Source organism: Anas platyrhynchos, chromosome 1, assembly GCF_047663525.1.
Source record: "Anas platyrhynchos isolate ZD024472 breed Pekin duck chromosome 1, IASCAAS_PekinDuck_T2T, whole genome shotgun sequence".
NCBI classification, from domain to species: Eukaryota; Metazoa; Chordata; class Aves; order Anseriformes; family Anatidae; genus Anas; species Anas platyrhynchos.
The window spans coordinates 24,326,984-24,342,379 of record NC_092587.1 but is presented as its reverse complement, the minus strand read 5'-3'; the positions used below and the strand labels follow the sequence as shown (position 1 = coordinate 24,342,379).

The following is a 15,396-nucleotide window of genomic DNA, read 5'->3' as shown; positions in this document are numbered from 1 at the left end:
TGTAATAGTGCTGCTTGAATCCACACAACTTTTCTTCCCCGGTCAAGGTGTTCTCATCCATAAATCCCCCTCAGAACATTCCCTGGCCCATGTTAGTCCTGTGCACAGCAGCTGGAGTGTACCCAGGAAGACTGAGTAATTAAATCATGTGTTTGGTTTAATATAACCATGTTTGGTTTAATATAACCTCCATGGTTTATTCAGAAATCCATTCCCTGAGCCACCTAAATCTGAGCCTTGTTCGTATTTTATATGTAGGGCAGCTGTCCCCTTATTTCAGGTAGACAATAGATTTTTTTCTCTCTTTTTTTGATGACTAGTGTGTAGTTGTGTATTCTTTAGGACTGTTAAGTAGTAACTCACTTCTTATTGGTATGTTTACAAGGATAGTCAGAAAATATTTTTACTGCTGTTTTAAGTAGTTTCCATTCTTCTTTTCCACCTGCAGCTTAATCCTGTCCCATCACCTAGAGCAGGGCCAGTATAGCTGAGAGGACAGAGATTTCTGGAAATTAAGTGGAGTGGAACAAGAGAGGGGAAATTCTATTATTGACTGTCAGGTCCTTGAGAAGTGCAGCTGAATGTCAAGTCAATTGTTTGCCTGGCTGCATTTTAATCTCTGCTATGGGAATGGTCAACAGGGAAAAAAAAGGATTTTTTTTTTTTTTTTTAATAATTATTTTCTGTATCTCTTTGCAGCTCAGCTTTGTGGGGAAAGTTAACAGTCACGTTTTGAATCACAAATTGTTGCTGAAACTTCAGCTTATATAGGGACCAGCTTTGATTCCATGCTGGTAAAACTGGGAGGAAGCTTGGGGTTGGTGTCCTGCCTGAATCACACCAATGCCCACAAAAAGGTTTCTATCTATACCAGCTGCCCCAAAACTTACTGCAGAATGCTTAAAATGTCATGGTCTGAAAGTGATTATACACCTCTTTTAACTTATCTGTACTGCGACTCTACTCAGCATTTAGGGCAGAAAAGTGTATACAAGTTAAACAGGACCTCAGGGCTCATCAATGTGATTTTGTGTCACTAAAAAGAAAAAAAAAAAAAAAAAAGAAAAAAAAAAGAGCATTCTCAAGAATAAAGTATCAAATTAATTTTGCTTCTCAGGAAATTAGGACAGACAAGAGTGTTACATTAGTTGAAGAAAAAGGTCTGATAGTTAGAATTTCTTCACTGTATCATTCTGATATGGTGAATGCATCTCAATTTCTGCTAATACCTGAATGTCAGCAACAGTATTATGCTAAAGCATTTCAGAGACGAGCAAGTTCACTTTCCATCCAGCACCTGACCTCTAAATCTTTGCTCCGTGTACCAACAGTGCAATATTTATCTTAAATGGGAGTTCACGTAAAAGGTATAGTCCACCATGACAGAATATTCCTATTGTCATTCATGTGATGCTGCAGAGGTCTTTAAGTGACTCTTCTCTCTGTTTAAAGAATTGAGCCCCAAGCATTCCTTTCTTGCTCAGAATGGTGCTCCTGTGCTACCTGTCACTTCTGGTGCTCTACATAACCACTTACTACGTGTCCATGGTCAGGTGCTGGCAGCGGGGCTGCCAGGTCCTCTGTGAGGATCCCATTATGTAGCAGATGGATATTTCCTGAGGTAACTGTGGCCTGTGGAGAACACACACTGGAGCAGGTTTGTCGTGAAGGATTGCAGCCCATGGGGAACACATATTGAGCAGGGAATAAGTGTGAGCAGGAAGGAGCTATTTGGACTGACCACAGTCCCCATTCTTCATCCCCCTGTGCTGCTCAGGTGGAGGCTGTAGAGGATTCAGCAGTGAAGTCAAGACTGGGAAAAGAGGGGAGAGGAAAGATGTGGTTTTAATGCTTTCCATTGTTTCTCACTACCCAAATCTGTTTCATTTGGCAATAAATTACATTATTTTTTCCCCAAGTCTGGTCTGTTTTTCCTGCAATGGTAATTGCTAAGTGATCTTCCTGTCTATATCTTGATATATGAATTTTCTCACTGTATTTTCTCCCTCAATATTCTGGGGAGAGGTGGTGAAGGAAAGGCTGGCTGGGAGTTTGGCCAAGGTTAACCCTCCACACTGCTGTATTGCTTTTATAGAATCATAGAATCATTCAGGTTGGAAAAGACCCCTAAGATCATCCAGTCCAACCTTTAACTTAATACTAAAGTCCACCAGTAAACCATGCCACTAAGTTCTACATCTGCACACTTCTTGAAGACCTCCAGGAATGGTGACTCAACCACTGGGCAGCCTATTCCAATGTTGCACAACTCTTTCTGTAAAAAAATTGTCATAATATCCAATCTAAACCTTCCCTGGCACAACTTGAGGCCATTTCCCATCATCTTATCTCTGTGGCCAGTAACATCTGTACTAATACTTTGTTTCCTTCTCTTACTTTTACCTCAGTGCCCCTTTGAAGTTGTCCTGATGTACAGCATATCATTTTATTACACATTTATTCTTCTGCATCACTCTGTTATGACAGGAAATAGGGTGCAATCAATGTTTTTCTTTCAAAGCACATAGGTCATCATACTTGAGGCTAAATACCTGCAAGCTCCATACTGTCTAGTTTATGGAGCATCACACTCAATATGTGAGTGGAGGAACATTTGACCTTTATTCGCCCTCCATTCTGATTCACATCAGGGGTGGCAAGTACATAATATCTTACCTGAGGCATATAGAATTGCCAACATACATAGAAGAAAGCTACACAGCATGGCTTTATGCCACACACCAAACCTCCAGTGCCATAACTACTATTTACAGAGTGTGTCCTCCAAAACTCTATTGAAGTGGTGGGGAGTGCTCTAGTCTTGATTCTAATTTTGTAGTGTGAATGCAATCTAGACATACTGGCAACCCCATGCCTGCTTTCTGGTTAGGGATGAATTTAGGGGAGATGACATGAGGTCAGTAGTTATCTTACCAATACAATGCTTCTTTCTTTTAATGTATGTGTAGGACCAACATCTGGGGGAGGTTATCTTTACTTATTGTACCTGTGTGGATATTCCTCTTTAAGGAAGATCAGTGGGTTATTAGAGACCAGTACTGTGTAAAAGTAAAAAAGTCTGAAGGATAACTACATCAAGGACAGAAAAGAAGAACTGGAAAAAACAGGGAGAAGCACATGCACCACAGGTGAGGAAACCATCAAGAGTGAAACTACAGCTCTGAGAAAGATCGCCTTACCTAGAGAGAGAGTATTCAGTTGCCCTTCAACTTCTGATCCAAGGATGCCTCCAAAGATACATCAAAGGATGCAGGATTTGTCGTATTTGCATTGCTTTGAGCCTCCTTTTTCCCAAGGATCTCCAACATGCTTGTTCATGCTGTCAGCCTTAAGGCTATTGACAATGCCATTACCCAAAGCAGCAACGTGCCTACATCCAGAGGCAGTCTGTCCCAGAGGAGTCAACAAGTGGCAGCTGCCAGAAGCAGTCTGTACCCATCAGCAAAAAATTCTACAAGAGCATGCTGGCAGCCCCTCTCTCAGACCACCCCACTCTTCTATCTCACAGCTGACATCTACTACAAAACTAAACTGCTTCTGGGTCTGGAAGTGGGTGAGCATGCTCTTTGGTCACGAAAAAACTCCTACAGACCTGAGGTAAAGTGGTTTAGTACTGGCAAGTCTGCTGATAATAGTTTGCTGATTGCCATGGTAACTGGTGGCCATACTGTGCCCATATATGCCGGAGGCATACATTGCCATCCAATGCTCTTTAGAGCAATGTTCCTGTAGCTATAAGAGGGACTATCCAGCACATCCCAGCACATCCCAGAACCACACAAATTGGCACAGAAAGAATGGAACTAGTTTTCCTCTTGTATGCCAGAATACATGTAGGTGTCTTCAGCCTGTCCCTCAGGAGCTTGTGCTGCTCCTGGAAGTCCTTTTTAGCATTTGAACCACTTCTGACTTGACTGCAGCTCCTACCCCCCATGACTTCACTGTGCAATTGCACTTACAAGGCTTCTCTCAGCACTGCAGCTTAGCACCTACCAGAATCTCCCTGTGCCATTGTAACATGCTCTCACTTCTGCTATTCAGGACACTATAAAGAAAAGGGAGTTACTGTGAGAGAAAAAAATAGTATTTTTCCAGGAAAAAATATTTTAAAAATAAGAGACTTTTCTGATCCACTGATTGTAAGACAGCTATCATTTACACATACTTATATATATAATATATAATATATAATATATATTATATATTATATACTAATAATATATATATACTATATATATATACTATATATAGTATATATATATACTATAGTATATACTACTATATTAGTAGTATATACTATACTACTACTAATATATATATACTATACATATATACTATATATATAGTATATATATATATATATACTATATATAGTATATATATATAATACTATAGTACTATATATATAATATATATAAAGTATATATATTATATATAGTATATATATAGTATATATATACTATATATATATACTATATATATATTATTATATTTTCTCAAAATCTTCATTGGCTCTAGAACTTCTGTAACAGAATTAACTAAAATGGTCAAAGGGAAGGAGGAGGAGAGAAAAGAATCCAAATATGTACAAATCAGATGAAGATGTGTAATGTTTTTTTCAGAATAATTAGATGAAGCATGAGAAAATCATCCATTGTTCTGAAAGGTACATTAAAAATAAAAAATGACTGCCTGATTATCTTACAAATAAATCCCGAGAGGTGTTGAGTAATAGCTGACCATCAGATATAAACACTTGGTCAGGATAAAGCCTACAATAATGATATCGAATTAGATGAACATTACTTAGTGTGCTGTTTGAACAAACAATATGAAATAAAAGGGTTATGCTGTGGAACAACTAAGAAAAAACAAAGCCTGTTGCAAGTGAAGGAAGGAAATGAGTAGATGATAAATGTATGTGGATTAATTGCTGAATTCTGGTTAGTCTTCAAGCGTAAGAGATTTAGACAGCATGGGTAAAAAAAAATAATTATCTTTTTTTAGCTTTTTCTGAACCAGAATCTGAATTAATTTATCAGAGAGACACAAGGATTTTTTTACAATGAGATTCTTTTTCATTTGCAGTGAAATTCAGTATCTATTGAAATACTGGTAACTGGATGTTGGCACAAAGAGAGCTGAAATAAATTATTCAAAACAATTAACACAGAAGTGCAAAATTTCACAGGAGGGATTAAACTGGAGTGACTCATTCAATCTATCTTTCTGTTTACAGCAGTTTCAATAATCCACTGAATGTGGAAAAATTGCCACGTGACTGGGATCAGGTAAAGAGACCTTTTGAATTAGTTAATTGTAACAGCAGTATCTGAATAATATGTTGTCTGAAACATTATTGAAAGGTACTATCAGCTTTCATGAAGTGTGTCCTTCACTTAATACAGGATAACAGGGTAATTTACAGTTGGTGTATATGTTAGGTCAATGGAACGGGAAACATAATCTGTCCACAGAGAGCAGATCAAAACACCACACAAAGGAATGAAAAGAACTGATCAGAAGCTAAATATCTATAAGCACTGCTGGATATCCGTATGCATTGGAGTCCAGAAACATGGTACAAGCCATCAAAATATAAAAGGCTTTAAAGAAGCAACTGAAAATTAGAGTTTCTGGGACCCAGAATTTACAGGAGCTTAAGATTTGGCACTTGAAAGCAAAGAAATTGCCTGTTTCTCACATGCAACAAAACACTCTCATGCATACACATCTGTTGTAAACAAGTAGATATATAGCAAAAAAAAAAAAAAAAAAATATATATATATATATCAAATTCTCATAATTTGTCCCAGTGTTCCAGCTAATCTTGCAAATGCCTGATCATTAATTGGTAACTCAAATTAATGGAGCAAAATGCTTAGATGGTAAGCAAGAAGACACGTCTGATAGTTTTGTAAGGGATTTTAATGTGTTTGTATCTGTCCATGATAATTTGAGGTCCTTTCTGAGATCATCTAATATCTTTGTGTGAAAGTACATAGTTTCCTAGAGGAATTTGAAAGAATGGCAAGATTTTGACTGGAAGATGGGTGTGAAAACATTCTAGGATGTAAATCAAGCACAACAGTGAAGTTGGAAAAGAATTCATATGGGTAGAAGGTTACAGCAAGATGAAACTGCTAGTAAGAATTTGTAATTTGTTATGCAGCTTGAAGAGAATTCTCCCTGGAGCTGTGAAATCACTCATAAAGTGCTATCTAAGAACAAGGTGACAAGAAAAATTCAATTTCCCCAAGACTTGCTTCTTGGCTATGATCAATGCTCTGTAAACACACACCCATTTTTTTTTGATTAACATAATTACTTGGAAGGGCATATTTTGCAAGAAATCTATTTTGCTCCAATCCTTTTAAAGACAGTAGGCAATTTAAAATAAATTGAATGTCTCAGCTGCATTATCAGCATTCATCCATTGGCTTGGGTGATTTCTGCTGGTCGCAATGATAATAAACCATCAGTTTACTAAGTAGCAGCAGAATAGGCATCTCTGTATAAGCTCTGTCAAGTCCACTTGGTGAGTCTTGAAGTTCAGTGGAATTCAGATGGCAATATTCCAAAGTAGGATTTTTCTACAAAGAAGAACAAGCAGTGGAGGAAACTGACTGGAGAATGAATTACAGTAAGTGGTTTACAAGACAAGGCAAAACTGAAATATTCAGCACTGATCCAGAAATCTCAGCAGTATGCTCAGACGTCTTGCCAGGATGTTAATAAAAATAATTGTCATTTATGGTTTCAAACTATCTCAATAACTCCCAAGTTTATTGTGTACTTTTAGAAACAATGAAAAATACAAGATTTCCATAATCGTGTATTCACCAATATAATTTCTGCTCCACCTGCCAATCTACAGAATTGAAGACAGTCAAGTTTCTGAAAGAAAAGAAAAATAAAAAGAAAAGAAAAAAAAATAAAAATAAAAATAAAAATAAAAATAAAAAGAAAAAGAAAAAGAAAAAGAAAAAGAAAAAGAAAAAGAGAAGAGAAGAGAAGAGAAAAGAGAAGAGAAGAGAAGAGAAAAGAGAAGAGAAGAGAAGAGAAGAGAAGAGAAGAGAAGAGAAGAGAAGAGAAGAGAAGAGAAGAGAAGAGAAGAGAAGAGAAGAGAAGAGAAGAGAAGAGAAGAGAAAAGAAAAGAAAAGAAAAAAGAAAAAAAGCTTTGGGATTTAATAAGTGCAGTATTTTGTAAGACCTGCTTTCTTAGTATTTCTTGGGTAGAGACAAGGGATGAGTCTAAAAAATTATTACAGTTTTGTACAGAAGTATTTCAGCATGTTGTATCGGTTTCTGCATATCTTTGTGAAAAAATAAAAATAATAATAAAAAAAGAGACATACGATATGGTTACACATCAGATTTTCCAAATAAGCTTTTTCAAAAACAAAACTAAAACAACTTTAAATCTTACATTAATGTAAATGATTTCAGTGATTACTGTATTTGTTATTTTGGTGGTTCAAGTTCTGGCCCCTTGATGAAGGTATTGCTGTTAACTCATCATCAATATATCATATTTATGCATATATAATGCCATCATAAATATTTTTAATTGTTTTTCCACATTATTTAAAATATATTTTAAAAGGACAAAATATACTTAAAATACCATGTAAGTACTTCAATCATATAAATAAAAGAGAACAAGAAAAGAAGTGTGATAACTGTGATGGGAGAAGAGGATAGAAGTAAAAGATAGAGCTTTATTAGCCTCTGGTTTCAGTAAGTATCTTGATGTTAAAAATAGAATAGTTAGTTTGAAATGGACTTCCAGATGTCATCTGGCCCACCACCCTTCTCAAATCAGATCTAACCAGAGCAGATTGCACAGGGACATGTCCCATTGGTTCTTGAGCACCTCCAAGACAGAGATTCCAGAGCACCTCTGGGCAATCAGCTTTGGACAAACCTGATGATAAAATATATATATATATATATATAAAATGAATCACAATTTACCATGTTCCAAGTTTCTTCCTCTCTTCTTAGGGACAAAGTCAATTTTGTCACTAGAGATAAGGATATGAACATGCAAATAATCATAATAAAGAAAGGAAGAAAACTTCAGGAGGTTAATGACCTTAAGATAATTATTTATTTGAGGTCAGTAGGAACTTATCTAATCAGTGGAACGCTGTGGGTTGTGTTTAATAATGAATTGTCAATTCACAGAGAGGTTAGTAACAAAAGGTTTTTAAGATCATCATTGGCAGTGAGTTTTCAACATACCCATTAATATTCTGGAAACAAAAAATAACACTTTGTTAAAGCAGTTTGCTGACAACATGAACCTGGAAGATTAGAGTAATATAGAGGGAAATCAGAGCTGTATAGACACATAATTAGATAATCCTTGTAAATGGAGAAAAAAGGAAAGGAAAGGAAAGGAAAGGAAAGGAAAGGAAAGGAAAGGAAAGGAAAGGAAAGGAAAGGAAAGGAAAGGAAAGGAAAGGAAAGGAAAGGAAAGGAAAGGAAAGGAAAGGAAAGGAAAGGAAAGGAAAGGAAAGGAAAGGAAAGGAAAGGAAAGGAAAGGAAAGGAAAGGAAAGGAAAGGAAAGGAAAGGAAAGGAAAGGAAAGGAAAGGAAAAACATCAGATTTAATAACATGAAGTATACAATAGTATATGTCTCCTCCCACCCTACCTCCACCCCTCCCCCCCAAATTCATGTCACAATATATGACTCAGTGTTTCCTTTTCACTGGATGTTTTTATAGGACTAGAGCAACCAAAAGAAATTATAAGGCACGAGGTCTAAGGTGGAATTTAAGCTTAGTAACAAGAAAGCTTTTTTTAGGCTTAGTAACGAGTAAGATTTTTTTCTTCTGTAACTGGGAAGTTTTTCTGTTAGAAATGATTAATGTGAAGAATAAAACAGCACGAATTAAAACTGTGAGTCACCAAGGTGACACTAACATTCAACAGGCAAGTGTGAGGATGTTTCAAGTAAAATATATTTTGTAGGGCTAAGAAAACATTAATACCTTTGCTAACAATGGTAATACAAGCTCATCTGAAATCCTATGCATTTTTCTGGTCATCCATGTTCAGAAAAGATAGATTCAGAGTGGGAGATTTCTCACTCAGAGGGAAAGAAATTTCCACTTTTGTGAGAAGTTGAAATATTGGAAAGTAGGAGGGAAGCAGCATTAGCAAGCTTGAGTGATTGTGTCTGTAAAAGACTACAGCAGAAGCTGGATGAATAAGAAAGGCTTCTTATATCATCCATGCTAAATGGACTATTGAGTGCATGCTAGGGAAGTAAAACTGCAATTAGGAGGTTGCACAGTATTCTCCTAACATTTATAATCTTCCCTGCAACTGTCTCTATGCATTTACCTTCTGTACTGCAAACACAGAAAATCAGGGAAAACAGTTGGCTTGGGAAGAGAGAAAGGTTTTTGAAGAGTGTGTTACCAATATGTATTTACAAGGAAAAATTTCAGTTGTGATTGTGGAGCATCCTGAATCTACGTGGTACATTTCTGTTGTCTAAGGGTCAGGGCAAAATAAGGCCTGAACACACTGCTCAGCTTTGCCTTCTCTTGGCTCCCACCCACACTGTCTTACGGTAGAAATGCACCCACACAGAAGATAATAACCTGTATTTAGTCAACTGTCTTATTAGTATTGTTCTAAAGAATAAAAAGCAGTTTAGCCTTCATAGACAGCAGGAGGTACAGAATATTATTATTATTTTTTTTCTATTTATTAAAGGCCATATTTTTTACTGTTACAAATTCAGTTCAACACAAGTGAAGTCAAGTCATGTCCCTTGAATCATGAGATTGGAGGGGCAAATGACTTGTCCCACTGCTGAAGGACCCCCTTAATCAGTTGTAGCTGGGTTGTGCCACCTAAGCTTCTTTGCAGGGACCCTCACCCGAGGAGGAGGATATTCTGGAGAAAGAAAGGATGCTACAGTACCTTAGAAATTCTTAGGATTATGAGATGAGAAAATGGCTGTATTGCTTTACTGCTTCCTCTTCTCTGTTAACACTTCAACTTCATCCCTACCTATATTGCTATTGCCTTGTGTAATTGTAATAATATGCCTGGCTGTGAACTTTTCTTAGCATGAAAAAAATCCCATATTGCTTAAGTATAGGTTGAGAAACTCAACACCGCTCTGCAGTTCTGAAAGCAGTGTAGACCTGTAGGTAGATTTTCATTGGGACTTCATGGGCACATTCCCAAAGAGGAGTGAACCTCCAATTCTAATTACTTGTCCCAAAGCATTGGAATGTAGGAGATTTTCCAATAGTTGCAAAATGACATGTTACAATTTCCTGAACTCACTTCTGGAAATCATTGGACCCTTCAAACGGAAATTTAAAAACGTCATTATAGGTAGACTTCAGGACTGGATGTATTCATGCTTAAAGACTTCAGATTTGGCAATTGAAGAAAGGATCATATAATCAAAGGTACTAGTGTGAATTACAGGCATCATTAGGAGTGCTGCCTATAGTGAAATTGGACCATTCATTAAACTATAGTTCTTAGCCAATTAGGGCTTTAAACATGGTGTATTATAAAAATTATAGCAATCACCACGATAATTAAATGAGTCATCTATGATTACACATGAGCTTAATGTCATGCTTTAGGGAAGATGTGCACTTTATTCTCTAAACTGTTAATTGGCCTTTAGGGGAAAAAGAGAATTAGATGGACTTAATCTAAAGGACTGGATGGAACCTTGGATTGTGTTCCTAAATCATAGAGTACAAGATAATGGCAACCTTCCCCATGTGTCTCCATGATCTTCTTGGACTTCTGCAAAGAAATTTTACTTGTAGGTCCAAGCATTCATCCATTTTAAGACTATTTGCATGAAGTGAGACAATTGTTCCTTATTTTTCTATTCAAAATTTCAAGAATTTGGACATTTTAATATCAGTGTTAATTTGACTGGTAGAAACTCCCATAAGCATCAACCATTATTAACTAGTACATGTCCCTGTGCCATTTCATGTTTTATGTTAACAATAAAATGAGTAAAGCACTGAGCTTTCAAAGAACTTCTGATATTAACTAGTCCTTGGGAGTAGCATAGCAGGTGTGCAGGATGCACAGTCTCAGGCCATTTACATATACATGGCCTGAACATCAGGAATCAAACTGAAACAACCTGAAATGGCCTTGCAAAGCCATTGTCACTTCAACATTGCCACATCTGCTTGTCAAGAGGTAACTGGGGTGGTCCCTTTCATTACTCCTCCGACAGCCCATGACTGCCATGTCTACCTCAGTGTTCTGCCCTCAAAACCTGTGACATGCCAGTATGCTCCCTATAGCTCTTATTTATCTTCTCATGGATGCAGGACTTAGGCTGGGATGTCAATGTGGCTAAAATGATTGCATTGCAATAACAGCAGAAGTTTTTATGAAAGGAATCTTTCATTCCTTTTGTTGTTTTGCTTTTGTTTTGTCTGGCTATTTGTTACCTCAGCTTACAAATCACATTGAAAATGTCTTTGGGTTCATCCCAGAGTGGAGCTGTAATGACTGAATGGGGTCCTATAATAAGAATAACATATTATTATTATTATTATTATTATTATTATTATTATTATTATTAGATGAGAGATATCTGTATCTCAAGCAGATAATTCACTACACACTCTTTTTTGCTTTGGATTCAGACTTCAGTATGAGAGTTGTTAGGACACTAGCCTTGCTTTCAAGAAGTGACGAACACAAGCCACTCATTTCCCTTCTTGGATCCATGGTTTAAGTAGGCCTTATATGATGTAAAATAAATAAGTGAATTCATCTTTCATGAAAGACTGTCCCATCCTCTCTGCCATGTCAGTAGAAAGACAACAAACTGTGTGGGATTGGTTAGACAACCCTATAGATGAGACCTGTCTGAGATTCTCTAGGGCATTGGCCGTTACTTGATGATACAGAAAGGCATGGATCTTTCACATGTTTCAGTAGCTTGTTTCACTCAAACAATTAAGTATAACCTGTATGTTTGGGAAAGAAATATATTACTGATAATTTCAAGGTAAAAATCTGCACTTGCTTTTCCCTCAAGTACTCATTCCTTTTTCTTTTCTTTTTTCTTATGGCAGAGGGACATTACTCTTCCGTGAAGAGCCCAAAATCTCCCTAAGAACTCCCTTAAGATAGGACCTGTCATCATTACATTAGGTGACTCTTCAGAGTTAGATGGTGACAGCACAGGGTTGGTGTTTGTAAGGTTGGGAAATCTTCAGACATGAGCGAATAAGCTTCGCTGCCTCTGGAAAAAGACTATCTAAATTCATTTCATCCTAGCACCCAAATGAGTGTATTCATACTAAGCGGACACCAAAACAACTAGGAATCTAGATGAAAACCTTCTGCCAAGGGGAACAGAAAATTGCTCCCACAGGTCCTTATTTCCCTTGGGAAATTTTCATAGACAGGATACCTATAAAGTTGGTAACTGAGCGTTTCACAAAGGAATCATCTTTTTATCACCCATTTTCCCTCCTGTGTATTAGTTAATTTCTAGTTTAATAGCTCTTCAGAAAACATTTCAGATGTGTAGTCAGATCCTTCAAGGGGGTGTACTTTAGGTTTACTCCCCAGTTCACTCTGAGCCAAGTCCACATTTTACTCCAATGTACTGTACATTGTTTGCCTCTGGACTCAAAAACAAAACAAAACAAAAAAAAACACTAGAAAGCTTAGTCTAAGAGGTAGAATGTTAGTGAGAAAGAAACTAACAAAAACACTTTGGCAGACATTCTGGTCTTATCCACAGAAACTGTGCTGAATAAGAAAGTGATAGACAGCAGCATTCACATTAGGTGCTTTCAGAACCAGTAATGTTAGAGAAGTGGTAAACAACATAAGCATGGACAATTTAGCATGCACAGCATGGGACAGAATCTCTGGGAAATGACAGAGTTAAACCTGAATTTGTTCTCCACTTCTAATGCCTGTTGAAGTTGTAGCCTCCGTTCCTCTGTGGAAAATGGACAGTTCAAATAGGTATGCACAGTATTATGATTTTTCGTAGAATCACAGAATGGTTTGGGTTGGAAGGGACCTTAAAGATCATCCAGTTCCACCCCCTGCCATGGGCAGGGAAGCCACTCACTAGAGCAGGTTGCCCGGGGCCCATCCAGCCTGGTCTTGAACATCTCCAGGGATGGGGCATCCACAGTTTCTCTGAGCAACCTGTTCCAGTGCCTCTCTACCCTTACAGTGAAGAATTTCCTCCTAACATCTAATCTAAATCTCTCCTCTTTTAATTCAATACCATTCCCCTGTGTCATATCATTATCTGCCCAAGTAAAAAGTTGCTGTTAAGATCATCTAAGCCTTAACTCCCTTAAGATCCCCTAAGCTCCTAAGCCTTAAGCTCTCTTAGGATTCCCTATGTTGTCTGAAATTCTGACTACATAGGAGCCAAGATAAACTGTATGGCATGTAACAGTGAAATGCACAATGTCCAAAGACCCTTTTCAGCATCCTAATACAAGGCTGTATCAGGAAACAAACAATAGCTGTCACTGAGACTGTTTGCAAATTGTTCACATTTTCTATTATTTCTTGTATAATCACTTTTTAATTTACTTTTTTTTTTTTTTTTTTTTTTTTTTTTTTTTTCCTATTGCAACCTCTTAAACATAACAATTCGGTCAAAATATCAGCTGCACCACTTTCTGCCTGTTTCTTTCTTTTCTCTGGTGGATTTCTTATCTCTCAAACCCTACATGCTGTGAGGTATAGCCTATGGGCATCTTCCCGCAAGCCCCACATCTGATTCTTCTGCCTTGACAGCCACAGAAACATTATTGTCAAAGCTCACAAGGCTGGACTAGTGCCAGCTAAATACAGCTTTAATGGGATCACTTTTTCTGGTGACTGAGGAGGCTTAGCTGCCATATGGTCTCTTTAGGTGTCTTTCCTACAAGTGCTGTGGAACTGAACTACCCAACCATAAGTTGTTAGAGGCAAGGTCCTTGTTAAGAAGCACCAGAACTAATAAAGAGGAGAGGAAAGTTCAAGACATCAAGCAAATTTATAGGTTAGTCATTTATCACGAAGACAAAGTCCTAGTGAAAGATGGCAGCAAATGAAGGGGCAGAAGACACAAAGTTAACTGGCCTATAGCACATTTCATTTCTAATATGAAATGTATCAGCAAGTTATTTACTTGTGCTTCGTTGGTGTTTTCCAAGCTCCTAAGGAATAAATGTTTAATATAATACAGATAGGCCTGTAAAAAAAAAAAAAAAAAAAAAATTAAAAAAAGAGCTAATAGTGTTCTGAGACTAGGCTTTGGAAATTCCCACAGGAATGCTGAGGAAAATAGTCCTAGCAATGCTCAGGGATGTCCTGATGAAAGTAGCTATTGACTTTTCAGCACATCCTTGAATTGATAATTAAGCCAAGTGAAAAGAAGAACAAAGTAAGGGTATTAAAATGTAATCAGAAGGTGATAAATGCAAATGCCAATAATTTAATTAGTGCTATTCTTCCTTAGGTGGGAAAACAAACAAACAAAAAAAAAACATAAAACGAAGAAAAAAAAAAAAAAGATTGCAGCCAAGGACTAAATCTACAACTCAGGACTGTGGCAGAAACTCTTATGCAAAATCAGCTATATTTTCATAGCTGTCTTTCCACCACCATAACCATTTCTTCACAGGAGTAGTTTTCAAACACCATTCCAGAGCATAGAAAGTATTGACTTTGCCAGACAAACAGTCTAACAAACACCCTTACTGCTTACTGCTAATGGCTTAGACTTAGCATAAGACTCCACTGGCATGGCCTAAGCAATTAAGGCCCTTAGTTTTAGTTTTCTGTTGTTCAGAGTAGATCAGAGATTTTTATAACTAAAGCACAAGCCGTGCCTGGAGAAAGAGTTTTTTCCTTGTTAAGAGACACCACTGTTGTTAGTGTTGTTCACCTTGCCAATGAAAACACCTCTCCATCAACTTGTTTCCACCTACAAAAGTGGTTTTGCTGGCGTAAGCATGTGAAACAGAAGTTATGGTTTGTTCACACTCCCTTTGATGATATGTTTATCACAGATCACAGAATTTCTAGGTTGGAAGAGACCTCAAGATCATCGAGTCCAACCTCTAACCTAACACTAACAGTCCCCACTAAACCATATCCCTAAGCTCTACATCTAAACGTCTTTTGAAGACTTCCAGGGATGGTGACTCCACCACCTCCCTGGGCAGCCCGTTCCAGTGCCTCACAACCCTTTCAGTAAAGAAATTCTTCCTAACATCTAACCTAAAACTCCCCTGGCGTAACTTTAGCCCATTCCCCCTCGTCCTGTCACCAGGCACATGGGAGAACAGGCCAACCCCCACCTCTCTACAGCCTCCTTTAATGT

At 37.4% G+C, this 15,396-nt stretch overlaps 1 long non-coding RNA gene across 2 annotated transcripts in view; it reads right to left on the bottom strand.

Moving 5' to 3' along the window:
- Positions 1 to 1,093: 1,093 nt before the first annotated feature.
- LOC140001554 (uncharacterized) overlaps positions 1,094 to 15,396 on the bottom strand; it is a 53,900-nt gene continuing 39,597 nt past the window's right edge. The window contains exon 3 of one of the 2 annotated variants that reach the window (XR_011806854.1): positions 1,094 to 1,813. This is a non-coding gene — a long non-coding RNA (uncharacterized lncRNA). Of the gene's footprint in view, positions 1,814 to 4,540; positions 6,616 to 15,396 lie in introns of those variants that run through there. The other variant, XR_011806852.1, reaches the window with a different exon arrangement.